The 23,720-nt window shown below is 52.1% G+C and overlaps 1 protein-coding gene across 1 annotated transcript in view; it reads right to left on the bottom strand.

The window, feature by feature from the left end:
• The window catches only part of CDH5 (cadherin 5), a 34,092-nt gene extending 26,589 nt beyond the window's left edge, over positions 1 to 7,503 (bottom strand). Inside the window, exon 1 of the mRNA XM_040498202.1 lies at positions 7,374 to 7,503. The gene's annotated coding sequence lies outside the window, so the exon portion shown is untranslated. The remainder of the gene's footprint in view (positions 1 to 7,373) is intronic.
• Between the last annotated feature and the right edge of the window lie 16,217 nt (positions 7,504 to 23,720).

Here is a 23,720-nt window from a genome sequence, read left to right as displayed (position 1 = left end):
GAGAGAGAGAGTTCTCAGGCTTTTTGGCAGGATGGAGTGAGAGCCCATGCACTGAGCTAACAGGCACATGGGGCCTGTCCTCAGGGAGTGCACACTGTGGTGGGAACACCATGAAAATAAGTGAATTGGGAAAGTACCAGTTAGTGATACATTGGGTGCGACAGAGGGAGGGTGTTGCTGACTGAGACTGTGAGATCAGGGAGGCCTTTCAGATAGAGGACATTTCAACCAGCATCTGAATGTTAGTCGTAGGAATGCCAGGGGAAAGAAGGGCATTCCAGGCAGAAGGACCAGCATGTGCAAAGGCCCTGGGGTGGAAAAATGGTTGGTGTGCCCCCGGGTCAGGTAGAAATGAGCATTAGGGGGCGGGGGACAGGAAGAGGTGACCAGGTCAGTGTGGTAGGCTGAGTGATGCCCGCCCCCTGCCAAAGATGTCCATGTCTGAATCCCTGGAATGTGCGAACGTTTTACTCTTTATGGCAAAAGGACTTTTAGCAGATAGGATGTCTCCATGCGTGACCATGGAGTGCCCTCTCAAGACGTTCCTTCTTGCCTGGGGTGGCGGAGGGGGGCTGACATCCCTGAGCACCTCCTCAGTGGCGTATGTTATCTCATTTAAACCTTGCAAACTGCAAGGTAGTTGGCAGTAACCCCACTCTACAGGTGAGACTCAGAGAGGTGGAGTGAGTCATCCCAGGTCATATAGCGGCAAGAGACGGAGCCAGCATTTGAACTTAGTCTGCCTTTCACCCCAAATACTGCTTTTCCCTACCATGCCTCCCCTCTGTGTCTCTGTGGGGACATTCACATGCATGATAATAAAATACTGTTCTCCACGCTTGGCTTTCATGTTACCCCAGGCTATAGGAATTATCGCCCCCATTTCACAGAGGGAGAAACTGAGGCACAGACCCAAACAATTGATGGATCTAGAACCCTCACCCAGCTCTTTCTCTGAATCCTGGGTTCCTTCTACACCCAAACTCAGAGGGACCTGAGGGACTTTTCCAACTGAAAAGCCACATTTATTTATGTCTTTTGCATTTTGTGTTAGGAATTTGGCCTCCAAAATGGGGGCTGAGAAGGAGGGTTTTACCAGACAATTGTTTCTCTTCCCGCTGCTCATGGAGAGGAAGTCAGTTGGCAGGATTTGTCATGCCCACAGCTGGAAACAGAATTTCCCTTGGCCGCACCTCTGGAGGTGTGGTCAGAGCCACAACTGGGGGTAGGTTTATTTTAGCCCTTTACCTCCCCACAAGCCCTTTACCTTCACTAAGTTTTTGGAGTGGTCGTAATGCTGCCAGGTGGATTTGGGGTATGACAGATGAGCAGAGGGTCTGAGGATTTTGGAGGTGATTTCTGTGCTCAGAAATTCCCAGCTGAGCAGCCCCAGGAACTTGCCTGACGACAGCCTTGAGGGGAAAGGGGATCTACTTGGCAGCTCAGATGTGTGTGGTGGGCACACGGAGGCCAGGTGCCTGCCCATGTCCCTGTCATCCAAGATTTGTGACCATGCCCCATCCCTGGAGCTTTTCTAGAGGCTTTTGGGGGCAGCTCCAAATGCACTCCTGGGTATGAGTGGGCCCACTGGACTCTCACTTGGTCTGGGAAGGTCTTAGAGACCCAAAATGAGAGGACAGAGTGTGTGGTCCAAGGTGAACAGTCATGGAACCCAGGAGAAGGGGCAGAGGAGCCTCGGAGAATCTGGGGGGACAGCCGGCTCACCTATGCCCGGATGGGAGGTTGAGGCCTCAGAGAGCTCTCGGATCCCGCTTTTTGTCCACAGTGGGTGGGACTGCTGATGTCAGAACCTTGATGCCTGGACTGAGTCTGAGGACTGAGGGGTGGCTCTGAAGGTTGAGCCAAGTGCGGGTGCCTGTGCCTCTGTCTGCTCCTCTCCAGTTACCTGTCTGGGTCTTGAGGGTACTTGGTGAGCTTCTAGTAGCAGCCCCAGCCTGTAGGACATTAACACCCACCAGGTTTGGGGCACCTGGGTGGGTCAGTCGGTTGGATGTCCAACTTTGGCCAGGTCACGATCACGTGGTTTGCAAGTTTGAGCCCTGCATCAGGCTCACTGCTGTCAGCTCAGAGCCTGCTTCAGATCCTCTGTCCATCTCCCCCCCCCTCTCTTTCTCTCTCTCAAAAATAAATAAACATTTAAAATAACAAACACCCACTGGGCTTGGTCACACCCTTCCGGCCTCTGCACTTGACATTCTGTCTCCTCTGCCTGGATTTAGTTACATGTCACCGCTTCTCTGAAGCTTTCTCTGGAGCCCTGGGCATACATAGCCACACAACAAACATTTATTGAACACCTACTGTGTGCCAGGCACTGAACTACATGCGGGGAGCAAACACAGGTTGTACTCCCATGGAGGAGTATACTAACCGCTTGATAAAAAACATACAGTTTAAAATTGTGAGGTGTGCTGATAGAGAAGAGTAGGAAGCTGGAGGTGGGGGCCGGCAGGGTCCAGACTGGGCTGAGTGTCTCAGTCCAAGAGTGAGTCCTACCTCTCTCTGAGCTGCTGTGAGACATTAGGCAAACATCCCTTTGGTCCCTTTCTGTTTGTGGGCCCATCTGTCGCTGGGATTTGGTCTTGAAGGGGCTGTGAAGTCTGCTCAGCTCTGTGATTTGGAAAAGGGCTAGGAGGACACAGAGGGAGACAAAGGGAGGGGAGGGGCTGGGGCTGGTCCTTTTTAAGCGAAATAGATCTTAGGAAGCCTGGATCTAGCTAGTAGCCCCTCAGTGAGCCAGCCTGGCAGGTGTCCCTGGGCTCGTCTTGCCCCCAACCAGTGGCAGACCCCTGCTTCTTGACCTGACCAGAGCTCTGCTCAAGCTTGAGGCTCAGGGGCTGAGTCTGGGCTTGAGGGGGTAATCAGGCAAGCTGGAGAGCCCTTTGGAGTGGGGTAGAGGAAGCTTGCAGGTCAGGGATACACACATGACATCCTCACGCTGCATGGACACACAACACCCTGACCTACGTCCACATAAGTACACACCCTGTGTCCACTCATCTGCCCACGCCGGCTCCTGAAGAGTCTCTGCTATGCAGAGCGGCCCCTCTGTACCCGTGCAGTATACCCCCATCAGCTGGGACAAGATCTGGCAGCTGAACCCAGCCCCAGGCAAAGCCTCAGGGTGGACAGGACGATCAGTTCCAGCCCAACCTCCCACAGGCTCTGGACTCTAGCCCAGAGGCCCGGGGTCAGGGGTCAGGGGCTGGACTTTGGGAGGAAGGCCCAGAACACGTGGGGGCTGTGCCTGTGGGAAGGACAAGTGCTGGACCCCCCCCCCCCCCCCGCTCCCTGTGTGGCCGTGGATGGCTCTCCTCATTGACTTCCTACGCCACCGCCTTGAGCCTCAGTCTAGAACAGACTCCTTCAGGGACGCCCTCATTGTCTGCCTGATCCTCAGCATTTACAGCTGGGTCTTCGCAGCCACGGGCACTGGGAGGATGAAGGGTGAGGCCCTGTGAGCCTTGGGCATGGGGTGTATTGGGGCAATTGGGCAGCTATGAGCTGGCCTCTTGGGGCTTTCTCCTGGTTTGCAGCCCAATTCGGCCTAGGGACCTGATCCTGTGGGTCCCAGACCTGAGCCCCTTCCCTGGGGTCCTGCCAATAGCTTCCCTGTCTCTACTTCCCTTCGAGGTGACCATGCTGCTCCCCTGCTGACCTCTCCTCCCTGGCTCCCCATCCTTGCAGGATGAAACCTAGCTCCTGAGCCCGTGTTCAAGGCCCAGCATAGCATGTCCCCTGCCCACCTCTCTGGCTTTTCTCTCCCTCATCTCCCTGCTCCTTCCAACCATGAGGAGAGTAGACATTTCTGGAAGGCACATTGCTCTTCCTCTCTCCAGCAGGCTTTTTGCACAGGCTGTTCCCCTGCATGGGGACACATGAACACACACGTATCCCTGAGCAGAGGACCTCTTACATATGGCTGGCAAGACAAACTCATCAGTTGCCACTCACCCCTTTCCATACCTGTGAGACATCACTGATCACAGTATTACAGTATTCATCCCCACTGAATTTGAACTCAGCCCCTGAATTCTCAATCCAATCTTTCAAGTAGATACTAGCGATTCACCAAATGTTGAAATTGAAACAATTTCCTGCTGGGTTTCTGAGTTCTAGGGCCATCCAGTCTATACCCCTGTCTTCTAATGGGGCAGCTTCAAGCTTCAAGTATAGAACACCCCTTACCCACACCAGGGAGACTTTTCCAGCCTTCTGTGGGCTTTGTGACTTTGACTGGGGCTCTGAGACTGTCAATGGGAGCAACAGAATGAGGCCCACACACCTGCCTATTTGTAATGGCCCAGCTTCTCAAAAGCTGCGTGGCCTCAGGCCCATTCCTTGCCCTCTGAGCCTCAGCTCACTCAGCTATAATGGAGGCAACAATAGCTGCCTATTGAGGAGGATTAAATGAGGTCATGGGTGAGAAATTGGTATACAGTAGGTGCTCAGTAAGTATGCAGGTGTCTTGACCTTTATGTGCCCACCCACTCCAGCCTGGTGACTGTGGGCTTGACTGGCCAACTCATACCTGACTGCATTTCCTCTTTGTGCCCTGGGCCCACCTCCTACACCCCTCTGTTCTCCAGAAGGAAATCTTTTTCTTTGCCTACCTGTCCCTGGGGTCCCTTTTTTTCCTTCCTGCCAGGATCTGACTGTTACTGTGTCCCAAGACAGATAATCTGGAGGTCTCTGAATGAGTTTAGGGACCATTTGATCCATCCCCTGCCCAGAGAGATTAGAAGACTGAAGCCCAGAAATACCTCTCAATATCCTCTGGGCTCCTGCTCTTCCTCCAGGAAGCCTGCTGGGATTTTTCCACCCAGTATCTGCTTGGGCTTGTGTCAGGATGGGCTTTTTAGTATTTCTAGCCAGAAACCAAGCTCCTCAGGGTAGGACCTGTCTCCTACAACATTCCTCCCAGGATCATTGGGTTCCTAGCTTGTCCTCGTGCCTGCTTCTGTGGCTTGAACTGTCAGGTTCAATCCTCTCTGACTTTTCTCCTCTCTAAGCTTCACGGTGGAGTGTGGTGGGGCTGTGGGGTCAGAAGGGGCTGGCCTCACTCATATTTTTGCTTCCATCTCATGCTTGCTGTGTAGCCTGGGACTGGCTGCTTGGTCTCTCTCAGCATCTATGGTCTCCTCTGTCAAATGGGATTTCTTTTAGTAGCTTCAAGGATGCCGAGGGGGTGCAGAGACGGCCAGAAGTAGCAGGGATGGATCCCCATAGGGGAGGGGCCCAAGATTTTTCCGGAGCGAGTGGCCACTGTGTTCACCTCTTGTCCCCGAGGCAGCAGCAGAACTGTGAGTCAGCCAACTTTGGAAGAAAATAAGTGTGGCCCCTCTGGTTTCCTGCCCTCATGTCCGGCCCTTGTTTAGCAGCACAATTGGTCAGGTTGAGACTGCAGGGTGGGCAGCTTAACCCCTGCGAGGCCAGTGCACGCCTTCCCTACTGCCTTGCAACAGTCAGTGGGAATTGGTAGGGCTGCCTGGGGGCTCAGCAGCTCCTGGGCCCCTTGGAGGCTACCTGCTGCCCTCTGGGCTGGGCTCCCAAGGTGGCTGGACTCTGTTGCTCCCTACCACCTAACGGGCAGCCAGAGCTCCTGGTCCTGGCATTCATGGCCTCCAGTGTCACTAGCCTTTCTGGCACTGCCTGCTCTAAAAAACCCTGTGGCCAGCCAGCCTCCCCAAATCCTCCAAGCTGCCTAGGCTTCCTGCCTCCCCCAGCAGACCCTTCACATCTTGGGGGATCCTGTCTGCCCCCTTCACACAGCAGCACCGTCCTTGGGGTGGGGAGTGAGCCCGGGGCCCAGAGTGCTTGCCAGAGGAATTGCTGAGTCAACATCCTCTCACCTACGCCCTCTTCACTCCCACCTGCCATGGAATGGCTGACCTTGGGGGGTCAAAACCTTGAGGACATTCACAGCTCTGGTGTGGCGGGTAAATTCAGCTGTGATTTCTTGAAGGCACCCCTCCCCTGAGCCGTTCCTGGAGCCAGTGCTGGGTGTGTACATTGCCTTCTTCACTAGGCTCACCAGAAGACTGCTTCCTCCATTGTACAGATGAGAAAGCTGAGGCATGGTGCTGGAAAGAGTCTGGGCTTTGGGGTGCAGATCCTGCTTCTCATCCCCACTCCTGCTCTTACTTTGCCCAGTCTCACCCATCTCAGTCGTACCCCATGCGGAATGGAGAAAGGACTCATCTAACTCTCGCAGTAGTAGAATCGAGTGCTCCGTCAGTTAGAACCTTTTATCCTGGGGCATGTGGGTGGCTCATTTGCTTGAGCATCTGACTTTTGATCTCAGCTCAGGACATGATCTCATGGTTTGTGAGATTGAGCCCTGTGTCAGCGCGGAGCCTGCTTGGGATTCTCCCTCTCCCTCTCTTCCTGTCCCTCCCCCACTCACTCTCTCTCTCTCTCTCTCTCTCTCTCTCTCTCTCAACATAAAAATAAACATAAAAAAAGAGAACCTTTTGTCTGTATCACCTGCAGTTCCCACAACGGCTTGTAGAGTCACTGTCTCTTGTTCAGACAAACACACAGAGGTTTGGAGAACATGGAGGTTTGGAGGTGCTGAGTAATTTTCCCGGAGTAACATGGGAAGGAGTGATAGAGCTGGGCATCCCACCCTAAACTGCCTGCCTTCGATTCGTTTTGGGGGAACTTCCGCAAAACACGAGGGCTGTGGGGTCCCAAACTCGGGGCGTCTGGGGAGAAAGGGTGGGCCGCTTTGCCGACCACAGCTCCTGTGGCTTGTACCTGGTCCCCGAAGTGTCCGGGGCAGGGAGGGGAGGGATCCACAGGCAGGGCCTCAGGTGCCCAGAGCCAAGCCTCAGCCTGCCTTTTCTAAAAATGGCGGTGCTGGCTGACAGAGAGGGGCCGCGGCTCAGAGCTCCCCTTCCAGGGCTCCTCTCCCAATGCCATAACAGAACATTGGTAGGAGGGATGATGTGAGGCTTTGGTAAATCCTCTCCCGTGGGGGAGGGCCACCCAAGAGGAGACTGGGCCCGGGTGCCACTCTTCTGCCTCTGAGTGCTGGCAACTCAGACCCCTGTGCTCTCTGAAACATGGCGTGGATGGAAGCCAGTGGGCCTTCAAGGCTCATGGAGTTGGAGGGTCTACACGTGGAAGAACTTCCCCCACCAAGTCCTGAGAATGCCCGCTTGTGCCCACGACACCACCACTAGCTCACCGCTCTGAGCCAGGAGGAGACTCGGTCCGCCCCCAAGGAATGGCTCTTCCCCGGGACCCCAACAACGACGGCTCTACAGATGGGGGAGCCAAGCGCCCTCTCAGCTCGGGTGCTTGGCGAGGCGTCTGGGGTGGAGTAGGGGCGGGGATTCCTCACTCACCGAGCTCGCGGACCGAGAGGTGTCTTGGTTCCGTCTGTCCGTTTGGCTGAGCTGCTGTGGAGCTCCGTGGAGCTCAGCCGATAGCCTCTCGAGGGGAGCCACACCCGGTCAGTGAGGGAGGCCTGGCTGCCGCCCCTTCAGGTTTTCCAGCTGGCCCTGGCCCACTTCCCCCTGGGATGGTTTCCTGTTATTGTTCCTTTGTGAGGGCCGGGCTGGCTGCAGATAGGCAGGCTCTGTGGTGGGCGGCTGCCTCGGCCCCGCCGGGCTGTGCTCGTAGAGGCCTGGGCCTGGACCGGGCCTGGCACGCTCAGGTCAGATCCCAGTCCCAGGCCTCAGCTCTGCTCCTGATGGGACCTGGAGCCAGACACATCTCCCTCCCTGGCCCGATGCTCAGTTTCCTCATCTGTAAATGGGGATAATCAGACCTCAAACTCACATGGGTGTTGGGATCAGCGAGAGTCAAAATGAAACTGAAGGCGGGATCCGGTCCGTCAGAACCAAGCAGCTGGGGGCGGGAGGGGCACAGATTCTGTGAACCTGGAGAGTCCTAGGAGGAGCTTTTATAAACTGAACAGACCTGATCAGCTCAACTGACTGGGAATCTCCCAGGGTGGTGGGAGTGTGTCCTTTGAATTGTTGCTCTCGTTTTCTCCTGAGCGAGCGGTTGGGAAGTCCCAAATGTGCTCCTTTACGGGACTGGGCAGACAGAGACCTGCGAGGGAGAACGTCTTGCCCAGAAGCACTCAGTAAGTCTGAGGACATGGGTATGGAGCTGGGGAACGGGGTGGGAAAATGATTTTTGGGAAGGTGAGAGAAAGATCTGTCTCTTTGGGGCATGTTGAGTTGGAGATGGCTTTTGGACACCCAGGTGGTGATGCCAGGTTTGCAGGTGGAGACGGGTGCGTACAGGTTGGCTTAGGGATGAGGTTTAGAAGCTCTGATCTTATGGCTTATTTCCGTGAGGCTGTGGGAGTGGGTGAACTTAGAGGGAGGGAGGCCCCTGGCATCTGAGATTTGTATGTCTTCTAGGAGAGCCTGGCGGGGAAAAGGGAAAGCCGGGAGAGGGCAGGGCTGTGGAGAGCAGGCAAAGACGAGGACAGGGTGTCAGCTGGGTAAGGGGAGGGCAGATTTGGAAGCTGGAAGTCACAGACAGCTGTGGACAGAGCAGGTTAAGTGGAATGGGGTAGACAAGGCGGATTAGAGGGGCTGGTGAAAAGGGGTGAAGAGGGGGAGATGAGTGTGATCACAGCTTCACAGTGAACAGGAGCAAGAAATGGGAGAGAGATTGTGTGTGTGTGTGTGTGTGTGTGTGTGTGTGTGTGTGTGTGTGTCTTTAAAGCTATGTTTGTGTGGAGGGGACTTCTAGATGATGCTGGAGGGAGAAGAGCGACCTGTGGAGGGAGGACGGTCCTGAGGCGGGCCTCTGCACAGGATCCAGCACATTCCATCACTTTTGGTGGAATGAACAAACAAAGGCGCAGCGTTTTCTCATTTTCTTCCCCAACAGGCTTAACTCTGTCTTCCCCAGCCAGAGGGTGGATGTGGCCCCAGGCCAGCTGGTCCCTCAGCCCCATGCTCCTGGCTCTGCACGCCCCAGCCTGGGCTCTCTGCCTGCTCTGTGGTGTACGTGCCTGTGGGACCGGGCTGGGCCTGGCCTCACTTCCTGTGGGGTCTCAGACTTGTCGCTGGTGGCAGATGGGGACAGGGTCTGTGTTGGCACCATCTGCTGATTCCCTTTGTACTCCCAGTCCACAGGAAAGTTGACTCTGCCCCGAAGCCTGCTGTTCCTGTCATCTGTGAACAAAGGGATGGCTATCCAGGCATGTGCCCTGGGGCAGGGATGTGGTCCCCCCGAAGAGGTAGTCCAGGCCATGGGAGGAAGGCTAGTGCCCTTGGGGCTCCTGGGGAGCTCATGTCCGATTTCTGCCACCACCCAGCCCCTGCTCCAACCCCTCTGGAGGCACAAGAGGCACTGGGAAGGCACAAGGCCGGGAAGTGCCATCAGGAGCAAAGGAGGCAGCCGGTGGGCCGGCAGGAAACGGGATGGTCTGTGAGACCTGATTAGCAGTGGAGGAGGAAGCGACAATCAGGATGGTGGGGTGGACTGGGAGTGTGGCAGTGAGGCCTGAGGACACCCACCTAGCCTCTGCCAGGACGAAAGCTGACTGGAGACTCGGCCCTGTGGTGTCCTGCTTGGAGAGGTTCAGACTTGGGTGTCGGCCGACCTGGTTCAGATCCTACCCTGGCCTCTCACTGGCTGTGTGACCCAGGGTGGCTGACATGCCACTCTGAGCCTGTTTCTTTACCTGTGAAATGGGTTGCAGTCCACACTTGGCAGGGCCATCCAGAGGATCAAATAAGACAGCATAAATAAATGACTGCAGGGACAAGCATTTTACCAAGCAGGTAAAATTTCTTACAGTGTGGTCCTCAGGCCAGCTGCCTCCCAGCCACTTGGGGGGGGGGGCGGTGCTTGTTGAAAATGCAGATTCCTGGCCCTCACATGCAGACTGATGGAGTCAGAATGGCTGGCAGTGGAGCCCTGAGGCTTGCGATGCATTTGCAGCTCTCTGGATGCTCAGGTTTGGGAGTCACGGCATGCGTGTCCTCAGAGCCCTGAGCTCTCTTTCCAGGGACTCCTCTTTCAGTCCTCAGAGCAACCCTGAGGGGCAGGACTGTCGTCATCCCCATTATGCAGAAGGGGAAACAGAGACTGGGAATGAACTGCTTTCCACGATCAGAGCTTGTCAGTGGTAGAATGGAAATTCTGACCCATGGCCTCTGTTTCCTGAGGTCATGTCCTCGCTGCCCACCCCTCCCCCATGCCCAGGCTTTCCTGCCCATTTCATTGAATGAAAGAATGCATGAGTGAGGCACGGAATGGGTCAACGACCACTGGCATGTTGAGGCAGACACAAGGCGCGGGGTTGGGTATACACCTGTGTTCTGTGGTATATCCCGGCACATGGTGGGGCCTCTTCTTGAAGCCTTCAAAGAGGCTCTGACTCAATCCATCCATCCAACTCTCAGCCCCGCTGGGCGCACAGCTCTGTGTCTGGCTCCGGGTGGGCGCCCAGGGAAGAAAAGAGGCCAGCCCGTGATAAACCCTGAGTCTGGGGTGGAGCCGTTGCGGTCACCGACACTGCTGTGAACTCAGCACCAGTTATGTGCCACCTCCGCTCCAGGCCCTGTGCTTTCTTTTCAGTATTCCCGGTGGCCTTGTGAGGGGGGTATGGCTCTGCCCCTGCTGCAGCATCATGTACGTGGCCCAGCATGGCAGCGCCTGGCTCAGACCAGGGCTCCCGTGAGCGTGCCAGCCCTGCCCCACTGCCTCCATCCCATCTCAGGCTGAGCTGCTCCAGCCACTGCCTCCGAGGATGCTCTTCGCTTCCCAGCTCTGCCTGCCCAAACCTCCCGCCCAGCGCTTCAGTGCCCAGCTCAGACATACTGCCCCTCCCTCCAGCTTGCCTAGATTCCCATTCTGGGAGCGTCATGCCCCCTGGGAAGCTTCTACTCCACCTGCCCCCCACTTGTTCCGTTCCAAAACCTATAGGGCCCCTTGCCTGTTTTCTTGTGTAATGATTCCTCACTATAGCCCTGAGAAGTGTCAATGCTGTTCATATGCCCATTTTTCTTAAGAGGGAGCCAAGGCTCAGAGAGGCTGAGGAACTTGCCCAAGGTCACACAGCTCTCAAGTAGCAGAGCCAGGATTCCAGTGCTCATCTTCTGGTTCCCAGTTTAGTGCTCACTTTACACCATCCTACTCCTGACGAATTGTCATTGGGTAACAATGTTTTAAGCTCATCTATTATTAAAATATACTGTTAATGGTGTCCAGTCTTTGCCTAGCTTTGTGCTGGGCATGGGGGATGCAGACATGACCCAGGCTTGGTCCCTGCCTTTGATGTTTCACGTTAGTGTGAGCTGCATTGGGTGGGGCCGGGGTGGGAACAGAGGTGTGTGCCCCATGCCGAGGGTGCCTGGAGGTGGCCCTGGGGAGCTGCGGAGGATGGGAGTCCCCAAGATGTTGAAAAGATAGGCACGAGCTGCCCAAGCACAGAGCAGGAGGAAGGACTGGCCAGGCAGAGGGCATGGTTAAGGCCGAAGGTGCGGAGGCCTCCTTGGCAAGAAGCCATCCCGTGGAGGGAAGCACTGAGGTTCTGTGAGGGTGAATCGGGGACTGGCTGGATGAGGCCAGTGGCGGAGAGCCGCTCCTGCCTCCCTGAGGAGCTTGGGCAGGGGCACACCTGAGGCCTCCCACTTGTCAGGGACCTGCAGAGCCCTGAATTTTAGGAGAATTGCCCGGTCCAGGGTAGCATCCTGCGGTCAGGCCAGGGAGAGGCTGCAGGCTGGGGAACCTCAGGCCACCGCTGCTGTGCAGGTGCCGTTGCTGGAGCCCGACTGAGGCCTCTCCTCAGCCAGGAAAGGACTAGCTGAGCAGGAATTGAATTCCCGACAGTGAGAACAATACCTTATCCGCCGAGCACTTTCCCAGATGTTTCTCACTTTTCTCCCACAACATCCGGGGGACGCCGGTAGGAAGCCACACTCCCGTGCTTTGGGGCTGAGAGGACCAAGGAGCAGTCGGTGAGGGTTCCGAAGGGTCCCCGTGGTTATGTCCTGAGAATGCCTGCCACTTACCGTCCTGCCGATCCCGGCTGAGCCATACAGCCTTTGGTGCCTCAGTTTCTCCTTCTGTAAAATGAGGGTGATCGCATGCCTTTCTCATGGGGTTGGTGGAAAGTGCATGGAGCAGTCCCTGGCATCAGTAAGTGCTTGATAAACATGAGTCGTGACAATGATGTCCATAGAAGTTGATAGTGGGACACTCTTGAGGGTGTGGGCAGGGCACCACATGAGCATAGCGTTTGCTGGGCAGCCGGGTGGCTGCATGTGTATGTGTAAGAGCGCACATAGAGCATGTAAGGCACCCATCTGGATTGCCTGTGTAGGTGTTGATGGGTGTGTGAGTGGGTACAGCTGCCCAGGGGAGGGCCAGGCCTTGGAGCAGCACCTTCCTCCCCCATCATCTGGAATCATCTGCCACGTTATCCCATTGACCAGTCCTTCTGCACCCCTGTCTCCTGCGGAGGCCAGAGAAGTCAAAGCCTGGCTCAAAGGTGGAGACTAAAGCCCCTGCTTCCCTGTCTGGGGGGCAGGCCTGAGTCTGGCAGAGCACTGGCCCCTTGAAAGCCAGGACTTCCTGTCTCCAGGCCGCACATTCCTTGTGTCCTCGGTCAAAGTGTCTTGGAGAACAATGGGTCAGAGTCTTTGCCATCTGTGGGGCAGGAAGGTGGGTCAGGGGCAGGTCAGTCTTGCCTCTCGATGGGGCCAACAGGGCTCCGGCCCCAGTTCTGGGCCCAGCAGTGTGACAGCGGAGCCGGAACCTGGCCGACCTGGGACGTCTGCCTCCTGCCTGTGCAGGTCCATTCCTTATTCAGGCCACCTCCACACCCCTCAGCACACACTGCCCCCTGCTCCCCTCCCCATCCCCTATGGCCCGAGTCAGGTCTTCCGGGCACAGTCCAGCTCGTCCTGGAGAAGGAGGCTGCTGGAGAGAACTCAGGGCGGATTGGATGGGACTAATCACTCAGGCTGGCAGAGATCTTGGAGATCCCCTGGCTTCACCCACCTGTCATGCCACTGAGAACCAGGAGGGAAACAAGAGAGACTAACCAGCCGAAAGAAATCCTCCCCAGCCCCTGCACTGAAGCTCATACTCACAGGGTGTCTCTGACCTATGGCCTCTGTGTTTATGTACTGTTTTCACAAGCCTGGTGGCATGGAAGGGACAGGATGGGGCTGTGGCACTCAAACTGGGCCTCTCTGGGGGGCGGGGGCAGCCAAACCTATGGAGATGAGGAACCTGGGGGTCTTTTGTCTATGTGGACAGCTCTTCAAAACCTTTGGCTGTTTTTGCACCTCCTTGTGTCTGAGAATCTGGTTGCCGTTAGGGGTTCCTCTGCCTCTGCCTCGGGCTGAGGGATCATCCTGAGAACAGCTCCCTCCGGACTGTTTGTGATTCTGGGAAAGTTTCTTTCCAGTTCTGAGTCCTGGCTGGGGGCACTTGTGGGGAAACATGGTGGTCCTTAGCCTGGGTGAGGGAGGCTGGGGCCAGGGCAGTGGGTTGGGGGGGCAGCGTCTAGACTCCTGGGGACTAGGAAGGCTTGATGGGGGATGGTTTGTCTCCACTTCTGCCCCAAAGACCAGCCCTGAAATGCCTTCATATCTGGGACCCCTACTGTCCCTCACCTTATCCCTCTAACCCATTCCCCCTCTATTCCCATTGGTCTGCTGTTTGGTGCCAGTTTCTGCATGACAGCCACCATCTTTTACTCCCTGGGACAAAGTCCAAGCTTCTGGGCCTGGCATTCAGTACCCTGATGTCCGTGTAGCCCCACTCCCTACTTCTCAGCTCCAACCATGCTGGAGGATTGAGTTCTCTACAAGCACAGTGCTCTGTTGGGCCACAGGACCTTTGCACATGACATCTCCACTGCCTGGATTCCATCTCCCCAAGAACCTCCAGGCCCTCCCAACTCCCTGAAATTCAATCCAAATGTCATTCTCTCCATGACAAACAATACCAATAAAGAATATAGATACTTCCCATTTTATTTATTTATTTATTTATTTATTTATTTATTTATTTATTATTTTAGAGAGAGAGAGTGTGTGAGTGCACGAGTGGGGGAAAGGGACAGTGGGAGAGAGAGAGAGGATCTTAAGCAGGCTCCATGGTCAGTTCAGAGCTCAGTGTGGAGCTTGATCTCACAACTCTGGGATCGTGACCTGAGCTGAAATCAAGAGTAGGATGCTCAATGAACTTAGCACCCAGGTACCCATAGATACTTCCCTTTTAAAAATAAGAGGTTTAGGGGCCCCTAGGTGGCTCAGTCGGTTGGGCAACCGACTTCAGCTCAGGTCATGATCTTGTGGTCTGTGGGTTCGAGCCCTGTGTCGGGCTCTGTGCTGGCAGCTTAGAGCCTGGAGCCTGCTTCTGATTCTGTGTCTCCCCCTCTCTCTGCCCCTCTCCTGCTTGCTCTCTGTCTCTCTCTCAAATAATAAAAACATTTAAAATAATAAAAAAAATAAGAGCTTTATTGAGATACAATTAATAGATCATAAAGTTCATCTTGTAAATTGAACTGTAAACAGTTCAATGTTTTTTTTTGGTCTTTTTTGTATATTCACAGAGTTGTACATCAGTCACTATCATCTAATTCTAGAACATTTGCATCACCCCAGAAGAAACCCAGTACCCATTAGCCGTGTCTCCCCATTCCTCTTCCCCACAGCCTCTGGCCACCACTAATCTACTTTTCTGTCTCTGTGGATTTGCCTATTCTGGACATTTCATACAGATGGAATCATATAACATGTGACCTTTTGTGACTGGCTTCTTTCACTTAACATGTATCAGAACTGCCATTTCTTTTCACGGCTGAATCATATTCTCATGTGTGGATAGACCATGTCTGTGTATTCTTTCATCACTTGGTGGACCTCTGGGATGCTGCCCCTTTTTGGTTGTTATGAATAAGACTGCTATGAACACTTGTGTACAGGTTTTTGCATGAGGATGTTTTTTTAATTCTCTTGGAGCATATATTTAGGAGTGGGATTGCTCGGTCATATGGTAACCTCTAAATTTAGTCGTCGAGGTATTTTCTGCTTTATACTTGCACCAGAAATATATAGGGTCTCCAGTTTCTCCACACCCTCACCAACATTTGTTAATATCTGTCCCGGTGGGTATGAAGTGCTATCTCAACACGGTTTTAATTCACATTTCCCAAATGACTAATGCCGTTAAGCATCTTTTCATACTTATTGCTGTTTGTGTATCTTTTGTTCTTGAAGAATGTCTGTTCAAGTCACTTGCCCATTTTTAATTGGGTTGTCTTTTTTTGTTGTTGTATTGGAAGTTTTTTTCCATGTCAAGAAATAAGTCCCTTAGCAAATATGTGGCTTGCAAATGTTTCCTCCTATTCTTTGAGTTGTCGTTACTTTCTTGATTGTGTGCTTTGAAACACAAAAGCTTTTTATTTTAGTGAAGTCCAGTTTATATATGTTTTTTTCTTTTGTCTTTTGTACCTGTGGTATCAAACTGAAGAAACTATTCCCTAATCCATGGTCATGAAGATTAGCTATCACTTCTTGAGACCTATCCTGTGTCAGGTACTTTACATATATTATTTCCTCACATCACATCCTGACAAGATAGTTTTCACTCCCATTTTACAGATGTGAAATTGAGGCATATAGCTAGTATATGGCAGAGTGTCTAGTGTCAAGCTGGGCTTAGGTGGGTGCCAAGGTGACCCACACACACCATTGGAACCCCAGCAGTGGGTTAAGGAAAAGAGTAAACCGACATTCGTGGAGGACTTGCTTTGTGCCAGGTGCAGGGCTCAGTGCTGTATATGCATTATCTCACTTTCTCCCTCCGTGGCCGTGGTTCTCAAAGGGTGGCCCTGACCAGCAGCATCGGCCAGTTCTTGGGCCCTACCCTACTCCTGCTACATCAGAAACTTGGGTGGGGCCAGCAGTCTGTGTTATTTAAGAGTTTCAAGTGATTTTGATGTGCTCAAGCTTAGAGAACTACTGCCCTAAAGGCCCTCACTGCATTTGTCTGGGGAGGCTTTTCTTGTTTGTTTGTTTTTCTAAGTACCACATGGCGGGGAGAGGCACACCTAGAGATTCTGATTTAAATGGACTTGGTAGAGGCTGGACTTCACAGTTTTTATAAGTTCCCCAGAAGGTCCTAAGATGCACCTAAAGGGGCATTAATCACTTCCTTAGGAGTAGGTGCCCCCACAACTCCATTTTATAGGTGCAGAAGCTCTGGGAGGATAAAGGACATGTCCAAGGTTATATAGCCATGCAGAAGGAGGGGGAGCCGAAATTTAAAGTCCCTGTTTTCCACTTCCCCTTCTAACTCCCATTCATTACTTTTAGCTGAATTTAGAGCCTCTGTTGGTTTCTCTAGCTGTGCGCTTTGGGAAATTTTAACTGGTGCATAATGTTGCCATCTAGTGGCCAGTGATGAGAACTAGTGAGCATCTTGAGGACTTCTAACAGTTCTCAGGGGACACATAGGGAAGAGGAAAGGCCGCCATTTACAGTTACTTAAGACAGATGTGTTTGGGAGACTTGGGCCCATCTTTCTAAAAGACATATTTTGAGAAAAGAATAGTGGAATGATGGCAGGCTTCGTGTTTAAACACTGTTGATGAAAGTCTATTCACAAAGCCGGAGAGAGGCTGGGGAGGAGACTGTCTTCTTAATTGCACTGTGGGCAGGTTCCATGACTTTCTCCCAGGCCCATCTGTGTACTTCTCTGTGAAGTCTAGTTTTAGCAAGAGCCCTGCCAATGCAGCTTAGCCAGAACCCCTGACCCTGGATATCCGGTCAGGTCCCTCCCCCTCCTCCCCCTCAATCCCCCCTCTCCCTGGCCTGCCTTCAGCAAGAGTCCTGTTTAGATCATTTTAGCCAGAATCCCCATTACCCCTGATGTTTCTCTTAGCAAGTTCCCATCCATTGCCTCCCACTCAGCTTGCTCCTTGGCTGTAAGTCCTCTCTCGTCCTTGCTGTGTTTGAATTTGAGCCTGCTCTCCTCCAGAACTCCACTGCAGCGGTCCTATAACTATCATGATGGTCCTACATAGAGTCTGCTTTACCATTTTTAGCAAGTGTCAGAAATTATATATATATATATATACACACATACACACACACATATACACACACACACACACGCACATACATACGGTGTTTATTATGTGTGTGTGAGAGAGAGCGCACGTGCAGGGGAGACACAGAGAGGGAGAGAGAGAATCCCAAGCAGGCTTTATGCTGTCAGCACAGAGCCCCACACAGGGCTCAAACCCACAAACCGTGAGACCGTTACCTGAGCTGAAATCAAGAGTCAGACGCTTAATCAACTGAGCCACTCAGACGCCCCTGTATATATATTTAATACTGGAGAATCTGGGTCCCAGGCAGGACTGGAAGGGGAAGCAGAGAGGAATCTGAAATGATGGAGATGCACTGGGGCAAGAAAGCTGAGCCACCCTCGGGGCTGTCAGACCTGTGTTTGGGCACTGGTTCATTTGATAGGTATCTACAGTGGGTCAGGTCTGAAAGGGGTACTGGGTCTCAGACATCAGTGGGAGAAGCATATTTGGGGTACTCAGTTTCTTTTGGTCTAAGCAGTTCTGTTGTCAGCCCTGGGAGAGGCTTTAGCAGAGGCAGGTGAGGTGGGGAGGGGGTGGTGCCCCCAGTTGGGGGAGCTGAAGTGGCTGGGGAGGGGGAAGCCTCTTGGAGTTGGTGTCCAGGATCTGAAGAGGTGAGCACAGAGGTGAGTCAGAATCGATGGCTGCTGCCTGTCCTGCTGGCTCCAGTGGGATCATCCCAGGAAATGCTTGAAACCTCTCAGGTGCTGGAGTGGCAGGGCTTTTCACCAGGCGTAGGGGCATTGAGAGAAATAAAGCATCCGAGGAAGGTGGGGGTGACTGGCTACAGGCAGGGCATTTTGAAGTGTGTAGTTTGGTGGCGTTAAGTATATTCACAATTGTTGGGCAACCATTACCATCATCCATCTCCAGAACTCTTTCCATCTTGCAAAATGGAAAGTCTATACCAATTAAACACTAACTTCCCTTTCTTCCTTCCCCTCACCTCAGCCCCTGGCAACCACCATTCTGCTTTCTGTCTCTAGGAATCTGACTACTGTAGGTACCTTCTAGAAGTGGAATCATACGGTGTTCATCGTTTTGTGTCTGGCTTATTTTGCCCAGCAGAATGACCTTGGGGTTCATCCATGTTATAGCATGGGTCAGAACTTCCTGCCTTTTGAAGACTGAGTAATGTTCTGTTGTGTATATGTATACCACATCTGGCTTATCCATTCATCTGTCCGTAGACACTTGGGTTGCTTCTACCTTTTGGCTGTTGTGAATAATGCTGCTACAAATACAGTGTATAACATATCTGTTTGAGTCTCTACCCTCAGTTCTTTGGGTGTATACTCAGAAGTGGAATTGCTGGATCATATGGTAATCATATTTGTACTTTTTTAAAGGAACCACCATACTATTTTCCTTTTTCCATTCCTGCCAGCAGTGCACCTGGCTTCTAATTTCTCCATGTCTTCACCAACATTTGTTATTTCCTGTGTTTTTTTTTTTAATTTTAATTTTAACTTCTTAGTAGTCATCTTGATGGGTGCGAAATGGGATTTCACTGTGGTTTTGATTTAGATATATGTAATGACTAGTGATGTTGAGCATCTTTTCATGTCATGTACAACTCACGTAGAGCTAAATCTTAGTGGACAAATGAGATCTAAGGGTTCATGCTGTTGTAAGATAAACCATCTAGCCTCGAAATGGTAGATATCATGCCAGAGGCAGATCTCCAGTGGTCAGAGGGCTCCATCACAAGTCCATCGAGATCAGCATTTTTCATCAATGACTTAGAGGAAGACATTGATTGTCTGCTAATCATCCCAATGAGTGATTCCAACTTGGAAAGACTGGGGAGTGCATTGGGTGGCAGGGTCAGGATGTCTTAACAGGGTGAAGAAGTATTTCAGAATAACACTATGTAACATTACAAGTATGCGTTGAAGGCCTTGCTTGCACTGACATTTAAAAAACAGATCAGGAGCCATTGCCCAAAGATAGGGAGACACATGAGAGAAATTGAGGGCTCTTGGTCAATGTTTGGGATAATAATAACAATATGAAAAATAATGATAGCTAACATGGATGACCTTATTGTGCCCTTACAACAATGTATGATGTAGATACTACTATCAGTGCCCATTCAACAGATGGAGAAATTGAGGCTCATAGAGGTGAAGTAACTTACCTAGGGTCACATAGCTAGTAGGTGACAGAGCTTTAATCAAGGACAGGACCTCCCCCTGAGGTCTGCTGGCTCCACCCTGGCCAGACTCTGATTGGAGTGTGCTGTGTTCATTCCTTTCAAGTAACTGTAGGATGTATGGGGGATGGCTACAGGGAAGTTTAACCTAAAGTGGACTAGGAACCCATGGAAGTAGTGGGTTCCCTGTACCTGGGATGTTCACGCAGAGGCCAGAAGATCGTGGCAGTGCTGTTGTGGTGAGGATCCCAGCATCAGATGAGGACTAGGATAAATACAATTCAAGGTCTCCCCTTCCTCTGCAATTCTGTAATTCTGCCAAAGCAACTTATTACTTTAAAACCAAGTGTATGATATGGGAGAACTCTGTTTTTTACGCCCTGCCTGTATGCATTATTTATAATCCTTCAGGGTTTCTCCTATGACAAACATGTACACTGTGTTTATTTCCAAGTTTTAGGGCTTGTGACAAATTTTACATGACCGTTTAGGTTTTACATTTCAGTTGATTATTGAGACATTTATAGTTATTGTACATTTATATTTATGATACAGGTTTTGTCATATTTATGATGCACTGGATGCCCAGTCATTGATCAGAAACCCAAGCTGAATATCTTATAGCATTTCTGTGGGAAAGCATGTCCTGCTTTATGACAATTCATTTTATGATGTGGTTTCAGAAACTCAGAGATTTTACTTTGGGGGAAGCTTCCCTCAGTCACCAGGTTCAGAAAAGGACCATATATTTAGACGTAGCGCTAGGTGGCTTGGTTGAGTTTCTCCGCTTTTCTGTGCCTCCGTTTCCTCATTTAGGAATTGGAGGGGAGGAGGCACGCCCTTCCCGGCATTCTGAGGTGGTGCGTGTGGTACTGTCCTCCTCAGTGGCCCTGGTTCCTGCTCTTTGGTCCTTCTTGGCATTGATGGTATTGCCTTGGAAAACACTAGCCTTGAAGGCTGGCAGCTTTCCCAGGGGGCACCAGGTTTGGGGTTCCTTCCAGGAATTCTCTTGCCAAACAGCTTCTTTTCAGCAGACTTAGGATTTTGCTGGGGCCTCCACACTAAACTAGTTTCACCCTACATACAAGAAATCAATCTTTGCAGCTGAGCTGTTGCTACGACATTGATTTGGCATAAATTTTGAGACAGCCTGGCTAATAAATAAGGGAAAGGCAATAAACATCAGAGAAAATTATCTGTGAGGGGTTTGGGGCAGGCATCTGGGTGGGGGGAGATTCCTGCCTCCCTCCCCTGCCTCCCTTCTGTTCCTTGCCTGAGTCCCTTGTCAGCAGTCGGGTGACGGCAGCAACAGGACCTAGGCTGGGCTGCCTGATGTGTGTGGTCGGTTTGGAGAAGTGGGGAGGGTGTGGGGCCTCCTTGAGACTCTTGGGTGCTCAGAGCAGCCGGGCAGAGCAGGGAGAGGCCTGCCCCTTTTGCCTTTGGTGCCCACCCACTTAAGTATGAATCTCAGCCCCTGAGCTTGGCAGTGTGGGCAGGTGAATTAATTTCTCTGCACCTTGGTTTTCTCACCTGGAAAATTGGGGGAGCTTCTGGCAGGCATCATATGAGACACAGGGATGGGACCACCACAGTTAGCACACCAGTACCTGTCAGCTGTGGCAATCACACTGTGGAGGTTAAAGTGGCTGTCTGCCGTTTTTTTTTTTTTTTTGAAGTTTATTTATTTCTGACAGAGAGAGAAAGAGTGTGAGTGTGAGTGAGGGAGGGGCAGAGAGAGAGGGAGACACAGAATCCGAAGCAGGCTCCAGGCTCCGAGCTGTCAGCACAGAGCCCGACGCGGGGCTCGACCTCACGAGCTGCGAGATCATGACCTGGGCAGAAGTGGGACGCCTAACCGATTGAGCCACCCAGGCACCCCGCGGCCGTCTACCAAGTACCCAACACACAGCAGGCACTCTGTGAACAGCAGGTGTTACTATTCTGGGGTGTGCACTAATGGGCTTTTTGGCACCCCACCCTCACGTCCTGGACCCTTCTTCTTCACCACACTCGTGTCCTGCTTCCAGCCCTGCTGTGGCCCCAGTATGATCCAGCATTTCTCAGTTCCTTCTCGGAGCTCAGGGTCCTTGACTTCCGCTGGACAACTCCCCACCTGCTGCTGGCCTCTCTGGGCTCACTGGGTCACAGTCCCCATGTTGCAGGAATGTGGCAGGGTCTCCATCCAGTTCTGCAGCCTGGCTTGTCTGTCCTGAAGAGGATACTCTCACCTGCACAACTGCATTTTTCGTAGTGTGTTAGTAACTATAATACCGGTTAATAGGAACCTCAAATAAATAACTCTTACCCACACCTGCTTACTGCTAGGTGATGAGGAAAAAACAAACGTGTATTTGAAAAGTAATACATTTCCCCCAACATGATTTCTGTCTCTGGTCATAAATGTCAGAGATAAATGCATCTGTTTTGTGAAGAATCAGCACATTGGTACAGGGAGGCATCTGCTGGACCGTGAATCATGGAGCCCCTGGTACCCCCGCCCCCCGCCCCCCACTCCCCGACATTGTCAGTGCCTGCAGGCATTGCCTTCCTGCTTCAGAACTGGGAGCTTCAAAGAGTTAGGTCTGCCTTCGTATCCAGGCCCCTTCCCCACCAAAGCCAGGCCCTTCCAGGTGCTGTTGGTACAGATGACTTTAGTGGCCCAGCATGGACTTCCCCCAGATCCTGACCCCATTCCCGGACTCAGAGGCAGGCATGTGTGAGCTGGCCTCTCAGCTCTACACTGTGCGACTGCTAGTGAATTGCTTGTGCTCTCTGAGCTTCAGCTTTCTCAGCTACGGAGTGGGAACACTGATGCTCAGGGCCGATTTTCCCATCAGGCTTAGTAGGGACAGCGGCTGGAACCCAAGATACTAAAGCAGGGGCTGTAGGCAGAAAAATGGCCTTCCAAAGAGTCTTATGTCTTAATCCCTGGAAACTGTGATTATACTACGTGGCAAAGGGAAACTAACATTGCAGAGGAATTAGGGATGGTCGTCAGCTGACCTCGAAGTAGAGAGATTAGTTTAGATTATCCTGGGGGGCCCAGTGTCATCCCAAGGGTCCTTAGATGGGCGGGAGTGTAGGTGGACTTGAAGATGGGGGAGGGGCGGTAGCCAGGAGTGTGGCTGCCTCTAGAGGCTGGGAGAGGCAGGGGAGGGTATTCTCCCCTAGACCCCCTGGCAAAGATTGCAGCCTGACCACACCTTGATTTTAGCCCACTGAGACCCATTTTGGTCTTCTGACCTCCAGCACTGTAAAATAATAAATCTGTGTTGTTTTAAGCCACTACGTTTGTGGTAGCTGGTTATAGCAGCAATAGGAAATGAATACATGAGCCCACAGACATGTTCTAATTTCTTTTTAAAAATTACAAAAAAATGTTTATTGATTTATTTTGAGAGAGAGAGAGAGAGAGAGAGAGAATGAGAATGAGTGGGGGAGGGGCATAAAGGGAGGGAAAGAGAATCCCAAGCAGGTTCTGTGCTGTCAGCACAGAGCCTGATGACGCGGGGCTCAGTCTCGTCAATGATGAGATTGCGACCTGAGCCTAAATGAAGAGTCAAATGCTCAGCTGACTGAACCACCCATGTGCCCCTCTAATTTCTTTTTAAATCAGAAGAAAAGTCAATGTAACCCAGACTGGATTATATTCATTTTTGTACCAAGGCAGTTGTAAACTACGGTTTAAACAATTTGTTTTCTGGAGGAAGGTACCCACAGAAGGAAAAGCCCTGAGGACCGGTGGAGGTCAGAATGCAGCCCCGATGCTTATTGCCTGACAGCGTGCAATGGGCTTAAAGTCAGAGGATGTGGGCAAGCATCCCCTAGAGTCAGCAGCTCACTTAGGGGGAGTCAGAAATGGTGAGGGTGGTTTTTCTGGTCGTGGTCAGTTTCCTCTCCTAGCGTCCAGGATCCCCACTGGGGGACTGTACTGTCCCGCACCTTTGCATCCTTCTGCTGGGCCCCCTCATCTTCTGTCTGGCACCTCACTGACCCTAAGAGGTCTGTTGGGGCCCAACCCTGGCTTGCCATATAGCTAATGGGGGACCCTTTCTCCTGGTCCCCCAGTGCCTAGATCCATTGCTGGGTCTCCAGCAACAGTACAGTTGACTGTGAGCCCCTGCTCTGTGCTTGCATTTGAGGTTGGGGGTCTGAAAACTCATTAGCACACCCCTCAGAATAGTAACATCTTCGAGTCCTTGAAACCGCCAGGTAAGATAGGTACAGTCATACCAATCCAGCATTCTGTCCCGAGTCTCGTCACTCTGTCCTGCCCAGCAGAGTTTCCCGGATGTTTCCAATGTGAGAGTCACCAGGGAACTCATGAAAAACACAGTTCCCTAGTTCCACGGAGTCCCAACCTCTTGGGAGGGCCTGGGAGGCCACTTCGTGGGTAATATGGATCCAGGTGATTCTGTTCTCAGCCCAGGAGACCCTGTCACACTGGTCAGTTTG

This window comes from Herpailurus yagouaroundi, unplaced genomic scaffold, assembly GCF_014898765.1.
Source record: "Herpailurus yagouaroundi ecotype Mexico unplaced genomic scaffold, PumYag 190, whole genome shotgun sequence".
NCBI classification, from domain to species: domain Eukaryota; kingdom Metazoa; phylum Chordata; class Mammalia; order Carnivora; family Felidae; genus Herpailurus; species Herpailurus yagouaroundi.
Note: the sequence above shows the minus strand (reverse complement) of the source record. Positions and strands in the feature narration are given on the sequence as shown.